The following is a 24,196-nucleotide window of genomic DNA, read 5'->3' as shown; positions in this document are numbered from 1 at the left end:
CACCTGGCACGCGACACACCTTTTTTCATGATGTGCCGCAAACGCCGTCTGCAGTCTTTGCGTGCAACCTAACACATCCAACATGCAACACGCATGCAAAGCTCTGTAGTAACCACGTTTTTATACATGTTATAGATGGAAATACACTTTTTCATTACCTGTGTAAATGAGATTTGACGGCCACTTTTCACGGAAATTTTCCTTCCCGGGCCTTACTCTGTCTTGCTGCAGCCAGAGCCTTATGCAGAAACCAAGCTTCATTGCGTAGACCTCTGGGTTTATTTACACCTGATTAAATGCGCTTCCACACTTGTTGTGCCATGGTTGATATAATACCTCTGCTGGCACAAGAGAGAATGAGGCTCTTTTTTCTACCGAAGGCTTCCTTAACCGTATTGCTAGCTCCAAATTAATCTTTTTCATTTTAAAAATCACTTTAATTTTATTCCAGAGGAACCTTGGGACTCGGCATTCAATTAATGCATGCTCGATAAGCTCCCATTATCCACATACTGCGCATTTGTTCTCTGCAGTGGTGCCCATTCTATACAACAGTTCCTTAACCGGAAGCGCTCTTTTCGCTTCCTTTCACACAAACATTTTCTACGGACATCCATTGAGAAAGGTGTCACTCGCTTCCAATCCTCTGGTTGGTACTGCTACATCCGTTTTTCTTTCTTAAATTCGATTGCTCTTAATGCCCCATACAACTCCCTAACACTCCATCCATTAATGTCCACTGTGGCAGCCTCTTTCCTGAGCGTGAGTATAGTCTCCTTTGCTACCCTGTAAGGTGCAGGCAAAACCGCCGATAAGGGACCGCTCAGGAACTCACTTCTCTCTATTACGAAACTTGATGAAAGCCCCAACCAGAAAACAGCCAAATTTGCTGATATGCACCCCCCGTTTATTATTTTAAATAGATGATTTACATAAAGTGTTGCGCATTTATCTGCTACATCCGGAACACCCAACCCTCCCTGTTCCCGTGCGGGTTTCATTTCTTTTCTCGCTACCCAATTATACTTCCCTTCCTACAGATACTCAAAATGTTCTTTTCTAAGGTTTTAATCGTTTTTAAGAGGGGGCGTACGTGTGCAAAGACACCATATCTGACTCTACAGGAATGTTTCGGCTGCCTGTACCTTTGCTGAATGCAGAAGATTGTTTTCGTGCAGAAAGCATAAACGTGCACAGTTCATCAGGCAGTCACTGTTTTTCGAAATACAGCAGACACGCGTGTTTATTCGGCGCTTAGAAAATAAAAAGATTCACCTACAATTTGAAAATAATGCAATTGTAGAAAGCATAAACATGCACAGTTCATCAGGCACCCACTGTTGCCCGAAATACCGCATACACGCGTGTTTAGTCCGCAGGTACAAACTAAAAAGAATCACCTATGACTTGGAAATAATGCCATTGTCGAAAGCATAAGTGTGCAAATTTCATCAGGCAGCCACTGTTGCCCAAAATACTGCATACACGCGTGTTTAGTCCGCACGCACAAAATAAAAAGAATCACCTATAGTTTGGAAATATCGTAATTGTCGAAAGCACAAACGTGCAAAGTTCATCAGGCAGCCGCTGTTGGCCCAAATACCGCATACACGCGTGTTTAGTCCGCACGCACAAAATAAAAAGAATCACCTATAATTTGAAAATATTGCAATTGTCAAAAGCGCAAACGTGCAAATTTCATCAGGCAGCCACTGTTGCCCAAAATACCGCTTACACGCGTGTTTAGTCGCCGCTTAGAAAAAGAATCACCTACAATTTGAAAATAATGCAATTGTAGGAAGCATAAACATGCACAGTTTATCGGGCAGCCACTGTCGTTCGAAATACCGCATGCACGCGTGTTTAGTCCGCACGCACAAAATAAAAAGAATCACCTATAATTTGAAAATATTGCAATTCACGAAAGCACAAACGTGCAAAGTTCATCAGGCAGCCACTGTTGCCCGAAATACCGCATACACGCGTGTTTAGTCCGCACGTACAAAACAGAAAGAATCACCTATAATTCGAAAATAGTATATTTAAGGAAATTGTTAACGTACACAGTTCATCAGCCAGCCACTGCTGCCCAAAATACCGCATACACTCGTGTTTAGTCCGCACGTACAAAATCAAAAGTATCACCTATGATTTCGAAATAATGCCATTGTCAAAAGCGCAAACGTGCAAATTTCATCAGGCAGCCAGTGTTGCCCAAGATACCGCATACACGCGTGTTTATTCTGCACGTACAAAGTAAAAAGAATCGCCTACAATTTGAAAATAATGCAATTGTAGAAAGCATAAACGTGCACAGTTCATCAGGCCGCTACTGTTGTCCGAAATACCGCATACACGCGTGTTTAGTCCGCACGCACAAAATAAAAAGAATCACCTATAATTTGAAAATATTGCAATTCTCGAAAGCACAAACGTGCACAGTTCATCGGCCAGTCACTGTTGTTCGAAATACCGCATACACGCGTGTTTAGTCCGCACGCACAAAATAAAAAGAATCACCTATGATTTGAAAATAATGCCATTGTCGAAAACATAAACCTGCAAAGTTCATGGGGCAGCCAATATTGCACGAAATACCGCATACACGCGTGTTTAGTCCTCACGCACAAAACAAAAAGAATCAACAACAATTTGAAAATAATGCAATTGTAGAAAGCATAAACGTGCAAATTTCATCAGGCAGCCACGGTTGCCTAAAATACCGCATACACGCGTGTTTAGTCCGCACGCACAAAATAAAAAGAATCACCTATAGTTTGGAAATATTGCAATTGTCGAAAGCACAAACGTGCAAATTTGATAAGGCAGCCACTGTTGCCCAAAATACCGCATACACGCGTGTTTAGTCCGCACGTACAAAATTAAAATAATTACCTAGGATTTGAAAATAATGCCATTGTCGAAAGCATAAACGTGCACAGTTCATCGGGCAGCCACCGTTGTCCGAAATACCGCCATCCACGCGTGTTTAGTCCGCACGGACAAAATAAAAAGAATCACCTATAATTTGGAAATATTGCAATTGTCGAAAGCACACACGTGCAAAGTTCGTCAGGCAGCCTCTGTTGCCCAAAATACCGCTTACACGCGTGTTTAGTCGCCGCTTAGAAAAAGAATCACCTACAATTTGAAAATAATGCAATTGTAGGAAGCATAAACATGCACAGTTTATCGGGCAGCCACTGTTGTTCGAAATACCGCATGCACGCGTGTTTAGTCCGCACGCACAAAATAAAAAGAATCACATATAATTTGAAAATATTGCAATTGACGAAAGCACAAACGTGCAAAGTTCATCAGGCAGCCACTGTTGCCCGAAATACCGCATACACGCGTGTTTAGTCCGCACGTACAAAACAAAAAGAATCACCTATAATTCGAAAATAGTATATTTAAGGAAATTATTAACGTACACAGTTCATCAGCCAGCCACTGTTGCCCGAAATACCGCATACACGCGTGTTTAGTCCGCACGCACAAAATAAAAAAAAAATCACCTATAACTTGAAAATATTTCAATTGTCAAAAGCGCAAACGTGCAAGTTTCATCAGGCAGCCACTGTTGCCCAAAATACCGCATACACTCGTGTTTAGTCCGCACGTACAAAATCAAAAGTATCACCTATGATTTCGAAATAATGCCATTGTCAAAAGCGCAAACGTGCAAATTTCATCAGGCAGCCAGTGTTGCCCAAAATACCGCATACACGCGTGTTTATTCTGCACGTACAAAGTAAAAAGAATCGCCTACAATTTGAAAATAATGCAATTGTAGAAAGCATAAACGTGCACAGTTCATCAGGCCGCTACTGTTGTCCGAAATACCGCATACACGCGTGTTTGTTCCGCACGCACAAAATAAAAAGAATCACCTATAATTGAAAAATATTGCAATTGTCGAAAGCACAAACGTGCACAGTTCATCGGCCAGTCACTGTTGTTCGAAATACCGCATACACGCGTGTTTAGTCCGCACGCACAAAATAAAAAGAATCACCTATGATTTGAAAATAATGCCATTGTCGAAAGCATAAACGTGCACAGTTCATCATTCAGCCACTGTTGCCCAAAATAATGCATACACGCGTGTTTAGTCCGCACGCACAAAATAAAAAGAATCACCTATAGTTTGGAAATATTGCAATTGTCGAAAGCACAAACGTGCAAATTTGATAAGGCAGCCACTGTTGCCCAAAATACCGCATACACGCGTGTTTAGTCCGCACGTACAAAATTAAAATAATCACCTAGGATTTGAAAATAATGCCATTGTCGAAAGCATAAACGTGCACAGTTCATCGGGCAGCCACCGTTGTCCGAAATACCGCCATCCACGCGTGTTTAGTCCGCACGGACAAAATAAAAAGAATCACCTATAATTTGGAAATATTGCAATTGTCGAAAGCACACACGTGCAAAGTTCGTCAGGCAGCCTCTGTTGCCCAAAATACCGCATACACGCGTGTTTTGTCCGCATGTACAAACTAAAAAGAATCTCCTATAATCCAAAAATGGTATAATTATGGAAATTAAAAAGGTACACAGTTCATCATGCAGCCACTGTTGCCCCAAATACCGCATACTCTCGTGTTTAGTCCGCACGCACAAAATAAAAATAATCACCTATAATTTGAAAACAATGCCATTGTCGAAAGTACAAACGTGAAAATTTAATCAGGCAGCCACTGTTGCCCAGAAAAACCGCATACACGCGTGTTTAGTCAGCACGTACAAAATCAAAAGAATCACCTAAAATTTGAAAATAATGCCATTGTGGAAGGATAAACGTACACAGTTCAACATGCAGCCACTGTTGCCCGAGATACCGCATACACGCGTCTTTAGTCCGCACGCACAAAATAAAAAGAATCACCTATAATTTGGACCAGCGGCATGGCCGAGTGGGCTAAGGCGTCCGCTCGTTGGTGGTAACCAAGGTCGTGCTGAAGACTGGGAGGTGGTGGGTTCGAATCCTACCGCCGGCTGTGCTGTCTGAGGTTTTCCCTGGGTTTTCCGAAGACTTTCCAGACGAATGTCGGCACAGTTCCCCCTGAAGTCGGCCCAGGACGCATACTAACCCCCCTGTCCCCCACTCCTTCCTGCTATCCTCTCTCCGTCTGTCCACATCTGTACGTCGCTCATAGCCACAGTTGCTTCGCGGCGCTAACACCCAATCAAAAAAAAAAAAAAAAACCCTATAATTTGAAAATATTGCAATATTCGAAAGCACAAACGTGCAAATTTCATCAGGCAGCCATTGTTGCCCAAAATACCGCATACACGCGTGTTTAGTCCGCACGTACAAAATCAAAAGAATCACATATGATTTGAAAATAATGCCATTGTCGAAAGCATAAACGCGCACAGTTCATCGGGCAGCCACTGTTGTCCGAAATACCGCATAGACGTGTGTTTAGTCCGCACGTACAAACTAAAAAGAATCACCTATAATTTGATAATAATGCAACTCTAGAAAGCATAAACGTGCACAGTTCATCAGGCAGTCACTGTTTTTCGAAATACAGCAGACACGCGTGTTTATTCGGCGCTTAGAAAATAAAAAGATTCACCTACAATTTGAAAATAATGCAATTGTAGAAAGCATAAACATGCACAGTTCATCAGGCAGCCACAGTTGCCCGAAATACCGCATACACGCGTGTTTAGTCCGCAGGTACAAACTAAAAAGAATCACCTATGACTTGGAAATAATGCCATTGTCGAAAGCATCAGTGTGCAAATTTCATCAGGCAGCCACTGTTGCCCAAAATACCGCATACACGCGTGTTTAGTCCGCACGCACAAAATAAAAAGAATCGCCTATAGCTTGGAAATATCATAATTGTCGAAAGCACAAACGTGCAAATTTCATCAGGCAGCCACTGTTGCCCAAAATACCGCATACACGCGTGTTTAGTCCGCACGTACAAAATCAAAAGAATCACCTATAATTTGGAAATATTCCAATTGTCGAAAGCACAAACGTGCAAAGTTCGTCAGGCAGCCTCTGTTGCCCAAAATACCGCATACACGCGTGTTTAGTCCGCATGTACAAAATCTAAATATTCACCTAGGATTTGAAAATAATGCCATTGTCGAAAGCGTAAACATGCACAGTTCATCGGGCAGCCACGGTTGTCCGAAATACCGCATACACGCGTGTTTAGCGCGCACGTACAAACTAAAAAGAATCACCTATAATTCAAAAATGATATAACTATGGGAAATGTAAATGTACACAGTTCATCATGAAGGCACTGTTGCCCCAAATACCGCATACACGCGTGTTTAGTCCGCACGCACAAAATAAAAATAATCACCTATAATTTGAAAACAATGCCATTGTCGAAAGTACAAACGTGCAAATTTCATCAGGCAGCCACTGTTGCCCAAAAAACCGCATACACGCGTGTTTAGTCAGCACGTACAAAATCAAAAGAATCACCTAAAATTTGAAAATAATGCCATTGTCGGAAGCATAAACGTGCACAGTTCATCGTGCAGCCACTGTTGTGCGAAATACCGCATGCATGCGTGTTTAGTCGCACGCACAAAATAAAAAGAATCTCCTATAATTTGAAAATAATGCAACTCTAGAAAGCATAAACGTGCACAGTTCATCAGGCAGTCACTGTTTTTTGAAATACAGCAGACATGCGTGTTTATTCAGCGCTTAGAAAATAAAAAGATTCACCTACAATTTGAAAATAATGCAATTGTAGAAAGCATAAACATGCACAGTTCATCAGGCAGCCGCTGTTGCCCGAAATACCGCATACACGCGTCTTTAGTCCGCACGCACAAAATAAAAAGAATCACCTATAATTCGAAAATATTGCAATTGTCGAAAGCACAGACGTGCAAACTTCATCAAGCAGCCACTTTTGCCCAAAATACCGCATACACGCGTGTTTAGTCAGCACGTACAAAATCAAAAGAATCACCTATGATTTGAAAATAATGCCATTGTCGAAAGCATAAACGTGCACAGTTCATCGGGCAGCCACTGTTGTCCGAAATACCGCATACACGCGTGTTTAGTCCGCACGTACAAAAAAAAGTATCACCTACAGTGTGAAAATAATGCAATTGTAGAAAACATAAACGTGCACAGTTCATCGGGCAGCCACTTTTGCCCGAAATACCGCATACGCGCGTGTTTAGTCCGCACGCACAAAATAAAAATAATCACCTATAATTTGAAAACATTGCAATTGTCGAAAGCACAAACGTGCAAACTTCATCAAGCAGCCACTTTTGCCCAAAATACCGCACACATGCGTGTTTAGTCCGCACGTACAAAATCAAAAGAATCACCGATGATTTGAAAATAATGCCATTGTCAAAAGCATAAACGTGCACAGTTCATCAGGCAGCCACTGTTGTCTGAAATACCGCATACACGCGTGTTTAGTCCGCACGCACAAAATAAAAAGAATCACCTATAATTTGGAAATATTGCAATTGTCCAAAGCACAAACGTGCAAATTTCATCAGGCAGCCACTGTTGCCCAAAATACCGCATACACGCGTGTTTAGTCCGCACGTACAAAATCAAAACAATCACCTAGGATTTGAAAATAATGCCATTGTCGAAAGCATAAACGTGCACAGTTCATCGGGCAGCCGCTGTTGCCCAAAATACCGCATACACGCGTGTTTAGTCCGCACGTACAAACTAAGAAGAATGACCTATAATTCAAAAATCGTATAATTATGGAAATTATAAACGTACACAGTTCATCAGGCAGCCATTGTTGCCCAAATACCGCATACACGCGTGTTTAGTCCGCACGTACAAAATCAAAAGAATCCCCTAATATTTGAAAATAATGGCATTGTCGAAAGCATAAACGTGCACAGTTCATCGGCAGCCACTGTTGTCCGAAATACCGCATACACGCGTGTTTAGTCCGCACGTACAAAAAAAAGAATCACCTACAGTGTGAAAATAATGCAATTGTAGAAAGCATAAACGTGCACAGTTCATCGGGCAGCCCCTTTTGCCCGAAATACCGCATACACGCGTGTTTAGTCCGCACGCACAAAATAAAAATAATCACCTATAATTTGAAAATATTGCAATTGTCGAAAGCACAAACGTGCAAACTTCATCAAGCAGCCACTTTTGCCCAAAATACCGCATACATGCGTGTTTAGTCCGCACGTACAAAATCAAAAGAATCACCGATGATTTGAAAATAATGCCATTGTCGAAAGCATAAACGTGCACAATTCATCAGGCAGCCACTGTTGTCTGAAATACCGCATACACGCGTGTTTAGTCCGCACGCATAAAATAAAAAGAATCACCTATAATTTGGAAATATTGCAATTGTCCAAAGCACAAACGTGCAAATTTCATCAGGCAGCCACTGTTGCCCAAAATACCGCATACACGCGTGTTTAGTCCGCACGTACGAAATCAAAACAATCACCTAGGATTTGAAAATAATGCCATTGTCGAAAGCATAAACGTGCACAGTTCATCAGGCAGCCATTGTTGCCCAAATACCGCATACACGCGTGTTTAGTCCGCACGTACAAAATCAAAAGAATCCCCTAATATTTGAAAATACTGCCATTGTCGGAAGCATAAACGTGCACAGTTCATCAGGCAGCCACTGTTGCCCAAATACCGCATACACGCGTGTTTAGTCCGCACGTACAAAATCAAAAGAATCCCCTAATATTTGAAAATAATGCCATTGTCGGAAGCATAAACGTGCACAGTTCATCCGGCAGCCACTGTTGTCCGAAATAACGCATGCACGTGTGTTTAGTCCGCATGCACAAAATAAAAAGAATCACCTATAATTTGAAAATAATGCAATTGTCGAAAGCACAAACGTGCAAATTTCATCAGGCAGCCACTGTTGCCCAAAATACCGCGTACACGCGTGTTTAGTCGCCGCTTAGAAAAAGAGTCACCTACAATTTGAAAATAATGCAATTGTAGGAAGCATAAACATGCACAGTTTATCGGGCAGCCACTGTTGCCCGAAATACCGCATACACGCGTGTTTAGTCCGCACGTACAAAACAAAAAGAATCACCTATAATTTGAAAATAGTATAATTATGAAAATTATAAATGTACACAGTTCATCAGGCAGCAAGTGTTGCCCAAATACCGCATACACGCGTGTTTAGTCCGCACGTACAAAACAAAAAGAATCACCTATAATTCGAAAATAGTATGTTGATGGAAATTATAAACGTGCACAGTTCATAAGGCAGCCACTGTTGCCCGAAATACCGCATACACGCGTGTTTAGTCCGCACGCACAAAATAAAAGAAATCACCTATAACTTGAAAATATTTCAATTGTCAAAAGCGCAAACGTGCAAGTTTCATCAGGCAGCCACTGTTGTCCAAAATACCGCATACACTCGTGTTTAGTCCGCACGTACAAAATCAAAAGTATCACCTATGATTTAGAAATAATGCCATTGTCAAAAGCGCAAACATGCACAGTTCATCGGGTAGCCACTGTTGCCCAAAATAGCGCATACACGCGTGTTTAGTCAGCGCGTACAAAATCAAAATAATCACCTAGTATTTGAAAATAATGCCATTGTCGGAAGCATAAACGTGCACAGTTCATCGGGCAGCCACTGTTGTTCGAAATACTGCATGCACGCGTGTTTAGTCCTCACGCACAAAATAAAAAGAATCACCTATAATTTGAAAATATTGCAATTGTCGGAAGCATAAACGTGCACAGTTCATCGGGCAGCTTCTGTTGTTCGAAATACCGCATGCACGCGTGTTTAGTCCGCACGCACAAAATAAAAAGAATCACCTATAATTTGAAAATAATGCAATTCTCGAAAGCACAAACGTGCAAAGTTCATCAGGCAGCCACTGTTGCCCGAAATACCGCATACACGCGTGTTTAGTTCGCACGCACAAAATAAAAATAATCACCTATAATTTGAAAATAGTATAATTATGAAAATTATAAACGTACACAGTTCATCAGGCAGCCAGTGTTGCCCAAAAACCGTGTACACGCGTGTTTAGTCTGTGCGTACAAAATCAAAAGAATCACCTAATATTTGAAAATAATACCATTGTCGGAAGCATAAACGTGCACAGTTCATCGGGCAGCCACTGTTGTTCGAAATACCGCATGCACACGTGTTTAGTCCGCACGCGCAAAATAAAAAGAATCACCTATAATTTGAAAATATTGCAATTGTCGAAAGCACAAACGTGCAAAGTTCATCAGGCAGCCACTGTTGCTCGAAATACCAATACACGTGTTTAGTCCGCACGTACAAAACAAAAAGAATCACCTATAATTCGAAAATAGTATATTTATGGAAATTATAAACGTGCAGAGTTCATCAGGCAGCCACTGTTGCCCGAAATACGGCATACACGCGTGTTTAGTCCGCACGCACAAAATAAAAGAAATCACCTATAACTTGAAAATATTTCAATTGTCAAAAGCGCAAACGTGCAGGTTTCATCAGGCAGCCACTGTTGCCCAAAATACCGGATACACTCGTGTTTAGTCCGCACGTACAAAATCAAAAGTATCACCTATGATTTCGAAATAATGCCATTGTCAAAAGCGCAAACGTGCAAATTTCATTAGGCAGCCACTGTTGCCCAAAATACCGCATACACGCGTGTTTATTCTGCACGTACAAAGTAAAAAGAATCACCTATAATTTGAAAATAATGCAATTGTCGAAAGCACAAACGTGCACAGTTCATCGGGCAGCTACTGTTGTTCGAAATACCGCATGCACGCGTGTTTAGTCCGCACGCACAAAATAAAAAGAATCACCTATAATTTGAAAATAATGCAATTGTCGAAAGCACAAACGTGCAAAGTTCATCAGGCAGCCACTGTTGCCCGAAATACCGCATACACGCGTGTTTAGTTCGCACACACAAAATAAAAATAATCACCTATAATTTGAAAATAGTATAATTATGAAAATTATAAACGTACACAGTTCATCAGGCAGCCAGTGTTGCCCAAAAACCGCATACACGCGCGTTTAGTCTGCGCGTACAAAATCAACAGAATCACCTAATATTTGAAAATAATGCCATTGTCGGAAGCATAAACGTGCACAGTTCATCGGGCAGCCACTGTTGTTCGAAATACCGCATGCACGCGTGTTTAGTCCGCAGGCACAAAATAAAAAGAATCACGTATAATTTGAAAATATTGCGATTGTGGAAAGCACAAACGTGCAAAGTTCATCAGGCAGCCACTGTTGCCCGAAATACCGGATACACGCGTGTTTAGTCCGCACGTACAAAACAAAAAGAATCACCTATAATTCGAAAATAGTATATTTATGGCAATTATAAACGTACACAGTTCATCAGGCAGCCACTGTTGCCCGAAATACCGCACACACGCGTATTTAGTCCGTACACACAAACTAAAAAGAATGACCTATAATCTGGAAATATTGCAATTGTCGAAAGCACAAACGTGCAAAGTTCATCAGGCAGCCTCTGTTGCCCAAAATACCGCATACACGCGTGTTTAGTCCGCACGTACAAAATGAAAAAAATTAACCTATAATTTGAAAATATTATAATTATGGAAATTATAAACGTACACAGTTCATCAGGCAGCCGCTGTTGCCCCAAATACCGCATACACGCGTGTTTAGTCCACACGCACAAAATAAAAAGAATCACCCATAATTTGAAAATATTGCAATTGTCAAAAGCGCAAACGTGCAAATTTCATCAGGCAGCCACTGTTGCCCAAAATACCGGGTACACGTGTGTTTAGGCGCCGCTTAGAAAAAGAATCACCTACAATTTGAAAATAATGCAATTGTAGGAAGCATAAACATGCACAGTTTATCGGGCAGCCACTGTTGTTCGAAATACCGCATGCACGCGTGTTTAGTCCGCACGCACAAAATAAAAACCCCAAGAACACACGCGGTCCTCGGGATGTCCTCAAAGTGTCATCACGTCCTCGTCCGTGATGGGATGAACGGAGGAGGTCCCCAGGCGGTCATCATAGGAACTTCCAGTGACTGTCATTTGCGTACATCCTGCGGTCGTCAACCGGAGGACAAGCACAGGAGAAGTAAATTACTTTAATACTGAATTGTGCATTTTAATACCTGCTAGCAGTTATCAAGTTCCCGATTTATTTCTCATTACCCAATAAAATATCAAAGAAGGAGTGCTCATGCATAAACTTAAAAAATACAAACAAAAATATAAAATAAAGACAGATATAGGGGTGCAAATACTGAGCTTCGGATTTTAAAGGAATTCGTCCATGTGCAGCGTTTGACGTGCAGTAAAATACAGTTTGGTAGACCTTTCACAGCGGTCTTGTTGCGTGAGTTTCCACAAAGGGTCCCTGGCAGGAGGTTGCACGGAGCCTTTTATGTCCGAAGAGACAAAAAATAATAGCGTTTCACTGCCCAAGCTTCAGTTACGATGCATGCCTCAAACCAAAGCAGTAAGAAACACGGACACTACCTTGATAGCGATTTAATACTCCAACGAATTTCTCAGTTCATTGTTGGTTATGGGCAAAATCAAGTTAAATTTAGACACCTCACCCTTTGTTTTGACTTAGATGCGAAGAGGACTCCCGAATCAGCTGAAGTTTGCAAGACAAGCAATAAGTTGTATTTGTTTTGTCTTGGAAAGGAAATGCTGCTGCACCATATGCCTTTCTAAGTGATTTCGGTTGTTTTGTGACCTACGGGCCTTATATATATATATCTCTTTTTTTGATTTCTAAACCGTGACACTCATTGTTTGTGATGAGAAATATGCTGAACAAATACAGATGAGAAACCTCAAATGGTAGCTGGTGACCGAGGTTAAAAAAAAAAAAAATCTCGCACACTCTGACTGGGTGCTGCAAATGTGCCCTCACTTCCCAAAATAAATAATTCACTAAGGTATTTGCTTGCTCCCAGAGTTGTACTAGCCGCGTCATGTGGTAGCTCCCATAGGAGGTCCTGAGGATATGACGGGGAGTCTCACTTTGTCACATTTCTAACAAATTGAGGAACTGGTAGGGAAGTCCTGGGGATGTTATCCCTGTCCGCTAATGACTTTCCTCGGACGTACACAGGAGGTCATTGTGTTCTTGGGGAAGAATCACCTATAATTTCAAAATAATGCAATTGTCGAAAGCACAAACGTCCAAAGTTCATCAGGCAGCCACTGTTGCCCGAAATACCGCATACACTCGTGTTTAGTCCGCACGTACAAAATCAAAAGTATCACCTATGATTTAGAAATAATGCCATTGTCAAAAGCGCAAACATGCACAGTTCATCGGGTAGCCACTGTTTCCCAAAATAGCGCATACACGCGTGTTTAGTCAACGCGTACAAAATAAAAAGAATCACCTATAATTTGAAAATATTGCAATTGTCGGAAGCATAAACGTGCACAGTTCATCGGGCAGGTACTGTTGTTCGAAATACCGCATGCACGCGTGTTTAGTCCGCACGCACAAAATAAAAAGACTCACCTATAATTTGAAAATAATGCAATTGTCCAAAGCACAAACGTGCAAAGTTCATCAGGCAGCCAGTGGTGCCCAAAAACCGCATACACGCGTGTTTAGTCAGCGCATACAAAATCAAAGGAATCATCTAATATTTGAAAATAATGCCATTGTCGGAAGCATAAACGGGCACAGTTCATCGGGCAGCCACTGTTGTTCGAAATACCGCATGCACGCGTGTTTAGTCCGCACGCACAAAATAAAAAGAATCACCTATAATTTGAAAATATTGCAATTGTCGAAAGCACAAACGTGCAAAGTTCATCAGGCAGTCACTGTTGCCCGAAATACCGCATACACGCGTGTTTAGTCCGCACGCACAAAACAAAAAGAATCACCTATAATTCGAAAATAGTATATTTATGGAAATTATAAACGTGCACAGTTCATCAGGCAGCCACTGTTGCCCGAAATACCGCATACACGCGTGTTTAGTCCGCACGCACAAAATAAAAAAATCACCTATAACTTGAAAATATTTCAATTGTCAAAAGCGCAAACGTGCAAGTTTCATCAGGCAGCCACTGTTGTCCAAAATACCGCATACACTCGTGTTTAGTCCGCACGTACAAAATCAAAAGAATCACCTACAGTTTGAAAATAATGCGATTGTAGAAAGCATAAACGTGCACAGTTCATCAGGCAGCCACTGTTGTCGGAAATACCGCATACACGCGTGTTTAGTCCGCACGCACAAAATAAAAAGAATCACCTATAATTTGGAAATATTGCAATTGTCCAAAGCACAAACGTGCAAATTTCATCAAGCAGCCACTGTTGCCCAAAATACCGCATACACGCGTGTTTAGTCCGCACGTACAAAATCAAAACAATCACCTAGGATTTGAAAATAATGCCATTGTCGAAAGCATAAACGTGCACAGTTCATCGGGCAGCCGCTGTTGGCCAAAATACCGCATACACGCGTGTTTAGTCCGCACGTACAAACTAAAAAGAATGACCTATAATTCAAAAATCGTATAATATATCGAAATTATAAACGTACACAGTTCATCAGGCAGCCATTGTTGCCCCAAATACCGCATACACGCGTGTTTAGTCCGCACATACAAAATCAAAAGAATCCCCTAATATTTGAAAATAATGCAATTGTCGAAAGCACAAACGTGCAAAGTTCATCAGGCAGCCGCTGTTGGCCCAAATACCGCATACACTCGTGTTTAGTCCGCACGTACAAAATCAAAAGAATCACCTACAGTTTGAAAATAATGCAATTGTAGAAAGCATAAACGTGCACAGTTCATCAGGCAGCCACTGTTGTCGGAAATACCGCATACACGCGTGTTTAGTCCGCACGCACAAAATAAAAAGAATCACCTATAATTTGGAAATATTGCAATTGTCCAAAGCACAAACGTGCAAATTTCATCAAGCAGCCACTGTTGCCCAAAATACCGCATACACGCGTGTTTAGTCCGCACGTACAAAATCAAAACAATCACCTAGGATTTGAAAATAATGCCATTGTCGAAAGCATAAACGTGCACAGTTCATCGGGCAGCCGCTGTTGCCCAAAATACCGCATACACGCGTGTTTAGTCCGCACGTACAAACTAAAAAGAATGACCTATAATTCAAAAATCGTATAATATATCGAAATTATAAACGTACACAGTTCATCAGGCAGCCATTGTTGCCCCAAATACCGCATACACGCGTGTTTAGTCCGCACATACAAAATCAAAAGAATCCCCTAATATTTGAAAATAATGCAATTGTCGAAAGCACAAACGTGCAAAGTTCATCAGGCAGCCGCTGTTGGCCCAAATACCGCATACACTCGTGTTTAGTCCGCACGCACAAAATAAAAAGAATCACCTATAATTTGAAAATATTGCAATTGTCAAAAGCGCAAACGTGCAAATTTCATCAGGCAGCCACTGTTGCCCAAAATACCGCGTACACGCGTGTTTAGTCGCCGCTTAGAAAAAGAATCACCTACAATTTGAAAATAATGCAATTGTAGGAAGCATAAACATGCACAGTTTATCGGGCAGCCACTGTTGTTCGAAATACCGCATGCACGCGTGTTTAGTCCGCACGCACAAAATAAAAAGAATCACCTATAATTTGAAAATAATGCAATTGTCGAAAGCACAAACGTCCAAACTTCATCAGGCAGCCACTCTTGCCCGAAATACCGCATACACGCGTGTTTAGTCAACGCGTACAAAATCAAAATGATCACCTAGTATTTGAAAATAATGCCATTGTCGTAAGCATAAACGTGCAAAGTTCATCAGGCAGCCACTGTTGCCCGAAATACCGCATACACGCGTGTTTAGTCCGCACGCACAAAATAAAAGAAATCACCTATAACTTGAAAATATTTCAATTGTCAAAAGCGCAAACGTGCAGGTTTCATCAGGCAGCCACTGTTGCCCAAAATACCGGATACACTCGTGTTTAGTCCGCACGTACAAAATCAAAAGTATCACCTATGATTTCGAAATAATGCCATTGTCAAAAGCGCAAACGTGCAAATTTCATCAGGCAGCCACTGTTGCCCAAAATACCGCATACGCGCGTGTTTATTCTGCACGTACAAAGTAAAAAGAATCACCTATAATTTGAAAATAATGCAATTGTCGAAAGCACAAACGTGCAAAGTTCATCAGGCAGCCACTGTTGCCCGAAATACCGCATACACGCGTGTTTAGTTTGCACGTACAAAATAAAAAGAATCACCTATAATTTGAAAATATTCCAATTGTCGGAAGCATAAACGTGCACAGTTCATCAGGCAGCTACTGTTGTTCGAAATACCGCATGCACGCGTGTTTAGTCCGCACGCACAAAATAAAAAGAATCACCTATAATTTGAAAATAATGCAATTGTCGAAAGCACAAACGTGCAAAGTTCATCAGGCAGCCACTGTTGCCCGAAATACCGCATACACGCGTGTTTAGTTCGCACGCACAAAATAAAAATAATCACCTATAATTTGAAAATAGTATAATTATGAAAATTATAAACGTACACAGTTCATCAGGCAGCCAGTGTTGCCCAAAAACCGCATACACGCGTGTTTAGTCTGCGCGTACAAAATCAACAGAATCACCTAATATTTGAAAATAATGCCATTGTCGGAAGCATAAACGTGCACAGTTCATCGGGCAGCCACTGTTGTTCGAAATACCGCATGCACGCGTGTTTAGTCCGCACGCACAAAATAAAAAGAATCACGTATAATTTGAAAATATTGCAATTGTCGAAAGCACAAACGTGCAAAGTTCATCAGGCAGCCACTGTTGCCCGAAATACCGCATACACGCGTGTTTAGTCCGCACGTACAAAACAAAAAGAATCACCTATAATTCGAAAATAGTATATTTATGGAAATTATAAACGTACACAGTTCATCAGGCAGCCACTGTTGCCCGAAATACCGCATACACGCGTATTTAGTCCGCACGCACAAAATTAAAAAATCACCTATAACTTGAAAATATTTCAATTGTCAAAAGCGCAAACGGTCAAATTTCATCAGGCAGCCACTGTTGCCCAAAATACCGCATACACGCGTGTTTATTCTGCACGTACAAAGTAAAAAGAATCGCCTACAATTTAAAAATAATGCAACTGTAGAAAGCATAAACGTGCACAGTTCATCAGGCAGCTACTGTTGTCCGAAATACCGCATACACGCGTGCTTAGTCCGCACACACAAACTAAAAAGAATGACCTATAATCTGGAAATATTGCAATTGTCGAAAGCACAAACGTGCAAAGTTCATCAGGCAGCCTCTGTTGCCCAAAATACCGCATACACGCGTGTTTAGTCCGCACGTACAAAATGAAAAAATTAACCTATAATTTGAAAATATTATAATTATGGAAATTATAAACGTACACAGTTCATCAGGCAGCCGCTGTTGCCCCAAATACCGCATACACGCGTGTTTAGTCCACACGCACAAAATAAAAAGAATCACCCATAATTTGAAAATATTGCAATTGTCAAAAGCGCAAACGTGCAAATTTCATCAGGCAGCCACTGTTGCCCAAAATACCGGGTACACGTGTGTTTAGTCGCCGCTTAGAAGAAGAATCACCTACAATTTGAAAATAATGCAATTGTAGGAAGCATAAACATGCACAGTTTATCGGGCAGCCACTGTTGTTCGAAATACCGCATGCACGCGTGTTTAGTCCGCACGCACAAAATAAAAAGAATCACCTATAATTTGAAAATAATGCAATTGTCGAAAGCACAAACGTCCAAAGTTCATCAGGCAGCCACTGTTGCCCGAAATACCGCATACACTCGTGTTTAGTCCGCACGTACAAAATCAAAAGTATCACCTATGATTTAGAAATAATGCCATTGTCAAAAGCGCAAACATGCACAGTTCATCGGGTAGCCACTGTTTCCCAAAATAGCGCATACACGCGTGTTTAGTCAACGCGTACAAAATCAAAATAATCACCTAGTATTTGAAAATAATGCCATTGTCGTAAGCATAAACGTGCACAGTTCATCGGGCAGCCACTGTTGTTCGAAATACCGCATGCACGCGTGTTTAGTCCGTACGCACAAAATAAAAAGACTCACCTATAATTTGAAAATAATGCAATTGTCCAAAGCACAAACGTGCAAAGTTCATCAGGCAGCCACTGTTGCCCGAAATACCGCATACACGCGTGTTTAGTCCGCATGTACAAAATAAAAATAATCACCTATAATTTGAAAATAGTATAATTATGAAAATTATAAATGTACACAGTTCATCAGACAGCCAGTGTTGCCCAAACACCGAATACACGCGTGTTTAGTCAGCGCATACAAAATCAAAGGAATCACCTAATATTTGAAAATAATGCCATTGTCGGAAGCATAAACGTGCACAGTTCATCGGCCAGCCACTGTTGCCCGAAATACCGCATACACGCGTGTTTAGTCCGCACGCACAAAATAAAAAAATCACCTATAACTTGAAAATATTTCAATTGTCAAAAGCGCAATCGTGCAAGTTTCATCAGGCAGCCACTGTTGTCCAAAATACCGCATACACTCGTGTTTAGTCCGCACGTACAAAATCAAAAGAATCACCTACAGTTTGAAAATAATGCAATTGTAGAAAGCATAAACGTGCACAGTTCATCAGGCAGCCACTGTTGTCTGAAATACCGCATACACGCGTGTTTAGTCCGCACGCACAAAATAAAAAGAATCACCTATAATTTGGAAATATTGCAATTGTCCAAAGCACAAACGTGCAAATTTCATCAGGCAGCCACTGTTGCCCAAAATACCGCATACACGCGTGTTTAGTCCGCACGTACAAAATCAAAACAATCACCTAGGATTTGAAAATAATGCCATTGTCGAAAGCATAAACGTGCACAGTTCATCGGGCAGCCGCTGTTGCCCAAAATACCGCATACACGCGTGTTTAGTCCGCACGTACAAACTAAAAACAATGACCTATAATTCAAAAATCGTATAATATATGGAAATTATAAACGTACACAGTTCATCAGGCAGCCATTGTTGCCCCAAATACCGCATACACGCGTGTTTAGTCCGCACATACAAAATCAAAAGAATCCCCTAATATTTGAATATAATGCAATTGTCGAAAGCACAAACGTGCAAAGTTCATCAGGCAGCCGCTGTTGGCCCAAATACCGCATACACTCGTGTTTAGTCCGCACGCACAAAATAAAAAGAATCACCTATAATTTGAAAATATTGCAATTGTCAAAAGCGCAAACGTGCAAATTTCATCAGGCAGCCACTGTTGCCCAAACTACCGCGTACACGCGTGTTTAGTCGCCGCTTAGAAAATGAATCACCTACAATTTGAAAATAATGCAATTGTAGGAAGCATAAACATGCACAGTTTATCGGGCAGCCACTGTTGTTCGAAATACCGCATGCACGCGTGTTTAGTCCGCACGCACAAAATAAAAAGAATCACCTATAATTTGAAAATAATGCAATTGTCGAAAGCACAAACGTCCAAAGTTCATCAGGCAGCCACTGTTGCCCGAGATACCGCATACACGCGTGTTTAGTCCGCACGCACAAAATAAAAAGAATCACCTATAATTTGAAAGTATTGCAATATTCGAAAGCACAAACGTGCAAATTTCATCAGGCAGCCACTGTTGTCCAAAATACCGCATACAGTCGTGTTTAGTCAGCGCGTACAAAATCAAAGGAATCGCCTAATATTTGAAAATGATGCCATTGTCGGAAGCATAAACGTGCACAGTTCATCGGGCAGCCACTGTTGTTCGAAATACCTCATGCACGCGTGTTTAGTCCGCACGAACAAAATAAAAAGAATCACCTATTATTTGAAAATATTGCAATTGTCGAAAGCACAAACGTGCAAAGTTCATCAGGCAGTCACTGTTGCCCGAAATACCGCATACACGCGTGTTTAGTCCGCACGTACAAAACAAAATGAATCACCTATAATTCGAAAATAGTATATTTATGGAAATTATAAATGTGCACAGTTCATCAGGCAGCCACTGTTGCCCGAAATACGGCATACACGCGTGTTTAGTCCGCACGCACAAAATAAAAAAATCACCTATAACTTGAAAATATTTCAATTGTCAAAAGCGCAAACGTGCAAGTTTCATCAGGCAGCCACTGTTGTCCAAAATACCGCATACACTCGTGTTTAGTCCGCACGTACAAAATCAAAAGTATCACCTATGATTTAGAAATAATGCCATTGTCAAAAGCGCAAACATGCACAGTTCATCGGGTAGCCACTGTTGCCCAAAATACCGCATACACTCGTGTTTAGTCAGCGCGTACAAAATCAAAATAGTCACCTAGTATTTGAAAATAATGCCATTGTCGGAAGCATAAACGTGCACAGTTCATCGGGCAGCCACTGTTGTTCGAAATACCGCATGCACGCGTGTTTAGTCCGCACGCACAAAATAAAAAGAATCACCTATAATTTGAAAATAATGCAATTCTCGAAAGCACAAACGTGCAAAGTTCATCAGGCAGCCACTGTTGCCCGAAACACCGCATACACGCGTGTTTAGTTCGCACGCACAAAATAAAAATAATCACCTATAATTTGAAAATAGTATAATTATGAAAATTATAAACGTACACAATTCATCAGGCAGCCAGTGTTGCCCAAAAACCGCATACACGCGTGTTTAGTCCGCACGCACAAAATAAAAAGAATCACCTATAATTTGAAAATATTGCAATTGTCGAAAGCACAAACGTGCGAGTTTCATCAGGCAGCCACTGTTGCACAAAATAACGCATACACTCGTGTTTAGTCCGCACGCACAAAATAAAAAGAATCACCTATGATTTGAAAATAATGCCATTGTCGAAAGCATAAACGTGCACAGTTCATCGCGCAGCCACTGTTGTCTGAAATACCGCAAACACGCGTGCTTAGTACGCACGCACAAAATAAAAAGAACGACCTATAATTTGGAAATAATACAATTGTCGAAAGCACAAACGTGCAAAGTTCATGAGGCAGCCAATGTATCCCAAAATACCGCATACACGCTTGTTTAGTCTGCACGTACAAAATCAAAAGAATCACCTACGATTTGAAATTAATGCCTTTGTGGAAAGCATAAACGTGCACAGTTCATCGGGCAGCCACTTTTGTGCGAAATACCGCATACACGCCTGTTTAGTCCGCACGCACAAAATAAAAAGAATCACCTATAATTTGGAAATATTGCAATTGTCGTAAGCACAAACGTGCACCGTTCATCAGGCAGCCACTGTTGTCCTAAATACCGCATACACGCGTGTTTAGTCCGCACGCACAAAATAAAAAGAATCACTATAATTCGAACATAGTATAATTATGGAAATTACAAACATACACAGCTCATCAGGCAGCCACTGTTGCCCCAAATACCGCATACACGCGTGTTTATTCCGCACGCACAAAATAAAAAGAATCCCCTATAATTTGAAAATACTGCAATTGTCGAAAGCATAAACGTGCAAAGTTCATGAGGCAGCCACTTTGCCCGAATTACCGCATACACGCGTGTTTAGTCCGCATGTACAAAATAAAAAGAATCACTATAAATCGAACATAGTATAATTATGGAAATTATAAACGTACACAGCTCATCAGGCAGCCACTGTTGCTCAAAATACCGCATACACGCGTGTTTAGTCCGCACGCACAAATTAAAAAGAATCACCTATAATTTGAAATTATTGCAATTGTCGAAAGCACAAACGTGCAAATTTCATCAGGCAGCCACTGTTGCCCAAAATACCGCATACACGCGTGTTTAGTCCGCACGTACAAAATCAAAAGAATCACCTATGATTTGAAATTAATGCCATAGTCGAAAGCATAAACGTGCACAGTTCATCGGGCAGCCACTGTTGTCCGAAATACCGCATACACGCCTGTTTAGTCCACACGCACAAAATAAAAAGAATCACATATAATTTGGAAATATTGCAATTGTCGAAAGCACAAACGTGCAAATTTCGTGAGGCAGCCACTGTTGCCCAAAATACCGCATACACGCGTGTTTAGTCCGCACGTACAAAATAAAAAGAATAACCTATTATTTGAAAATAATGCCATTGTCGAAAGCATAAACGTGCACAGTTCATCGGGCAGCCACTGTTGTCCGATATACCGCATGCACGCGTGTTTAGTCCGCACGCACAAAATAAAAAGAATCACCTATAATTTGAAAATATTGCAATTGTCGAAAGTACAAACGTGCAAAGTTCATGAGGCAGCCAATGTAGCCGAAAATACCGCATACACGCGTGTTTAGTCCGCACGCACAAATTAAAAAGAATCACCTATTATTTGAAATTATTGCAATTGTCGAAAGCACAAACGTGCAAAGTTCATCAGGCAGCCACTTTGCCCCAAAATACCGCATACACGCGTGTTTAGTCCGCACGCACAAAATAAAAAGAATCACCTATAATTTGAAAATATTGCAACTGTCGAAAGCACAAACGTGCAAATTTCATCAGGCAGCCACTGTTGCCCAAAATACCGCATACACGCGTGTTTAGTCCGCACGTACAAAATAAAAAGAATAACCTATGATTTGAAAATAATGCCATTGTCGAAAGCATAAACGTGCACAGTTCATCGGGCAGCCACTGTTGTCCGAAATACAGCATACACGCGTGTTTAGTCCGCACGCACAAAATAAAAAGAATCACCTATAATTTTGAAATATTGGAATAGTCGAAAGCACAAACGTGCAAATTTCATCAGGCAGCCACTGTTGCCCAAAATACCGCTTACGTGCGTGTTTAGTCCGCACGTACAAAATCAAAAGAATCACCTACGATTTGAAAATAATGCCATTGTCGAAAGCATAAACGTGCACAGTTCATCGGGCAGCCACTGTTGCCCAAAATATGGCATACACGCGTGTTTATTCCGCACGCACAAAATAAAAAGAATCACCTATAATTTGGAAATAATGCCATTGTCGTTGGCATAAACGTGCACAGTTCATCGGGCAGCCACTTTGCCAAAATACCGCATACACGCGTGTTTAGTCCGCACGTACAAAATAAAATGAATCACCTATAATTTGAAAATATTGCAATTGTCGAAAGCACAAACGTGCAAATTTCATCAGGCAGCCACTCTTGCCCAAAATACCGCATACACGCGTGTTTAGTCCGCACGTACAAAATAAAAAGAATCACCTATGATTTGAAAATAATGCCATTGTCGAAAGCATAAACGTGCACAGTTCATCGTGCAACCACTGTTGTCCGAAATACCACATACACGCGTGTTTAGTCCGCACGCACAAAAAAAATCACCTATAATTTGTAAATATTGCAATTGAAATTTGCACGTTTGTGCTTTCGACATCAGGCAGCCACTGTTGCCCAAAATACCGCATACACGCGTGTTTAGCTCGCACGCACAAAATAAAAAGAATCACCTATAATTTGGAAATATTGCAATTGTCGAAAGCACAAACGAGCAAATTTCATCAGGCAGTCACTGTTGCCCAAAATACCGCATACACGCGTGTTTAGTCCCCACGTACAAAATAAAAAGAATCACCTATGATTTGAAAATAATTCCATTGTCGAAAGCATAAACGTGCACAGTTCATCGTGCAGCCACAGTTGTCCGAAATACCACATACACGCGTGTTTAGTCCGCACGCACAAAAAAAGATTCACCTATAATTTGTAAATATTGCAATTGAAATTTGCACGTTTGTGCTTTCGACATCAGGCAGCCACTGTTGCCCAAAATACAGCATACACGCGTGTTTAGCTCGCATGCACAAAATAAAAAGAATCACCTATAATTTGGAAATATTGCAATTGTCAAAAGCACAAACGTGCGAAGTTCATCAGGCAGCCGCTGTTGCATAAAATACCGCATACACGCTTGTTTAGTCCGCACGCAAAAAATAAAAAGAGTCACTATAATTCTTCGAACATAGTATAATTATGGAAATTATAAACGTACACAGCTCATCAGGCAGCCACTGTTGCCCAAAATACCGCATACACGCGTGTTTATTCCGCACGCACAAAATAAAAAGAATCACCTATAATTTGAAAATATTGCAATTGTCGAAAGCACAAACGTGCAAAGTTCATCAGGCAGCCACTGTTGCCCAAAATACCGCATACA

This window comes from Ornithodoros turicata, chromosome 1, assembly GCF_037126465.1.
Source record: "Ornithodoros turicata isolate Travis chromosome 1, ASM3712646v1, whole genome shotgun sequence".
Classification (NCBI taxonomy): Eukaryota; Metazoa; Arthropoda; class Arachnida; order Ixodida; family Argasidae; genus Ornithodoros; species Ornithodoros turicata.
This window is presented reverse-complemented; position numbering follows the sequence as displayed.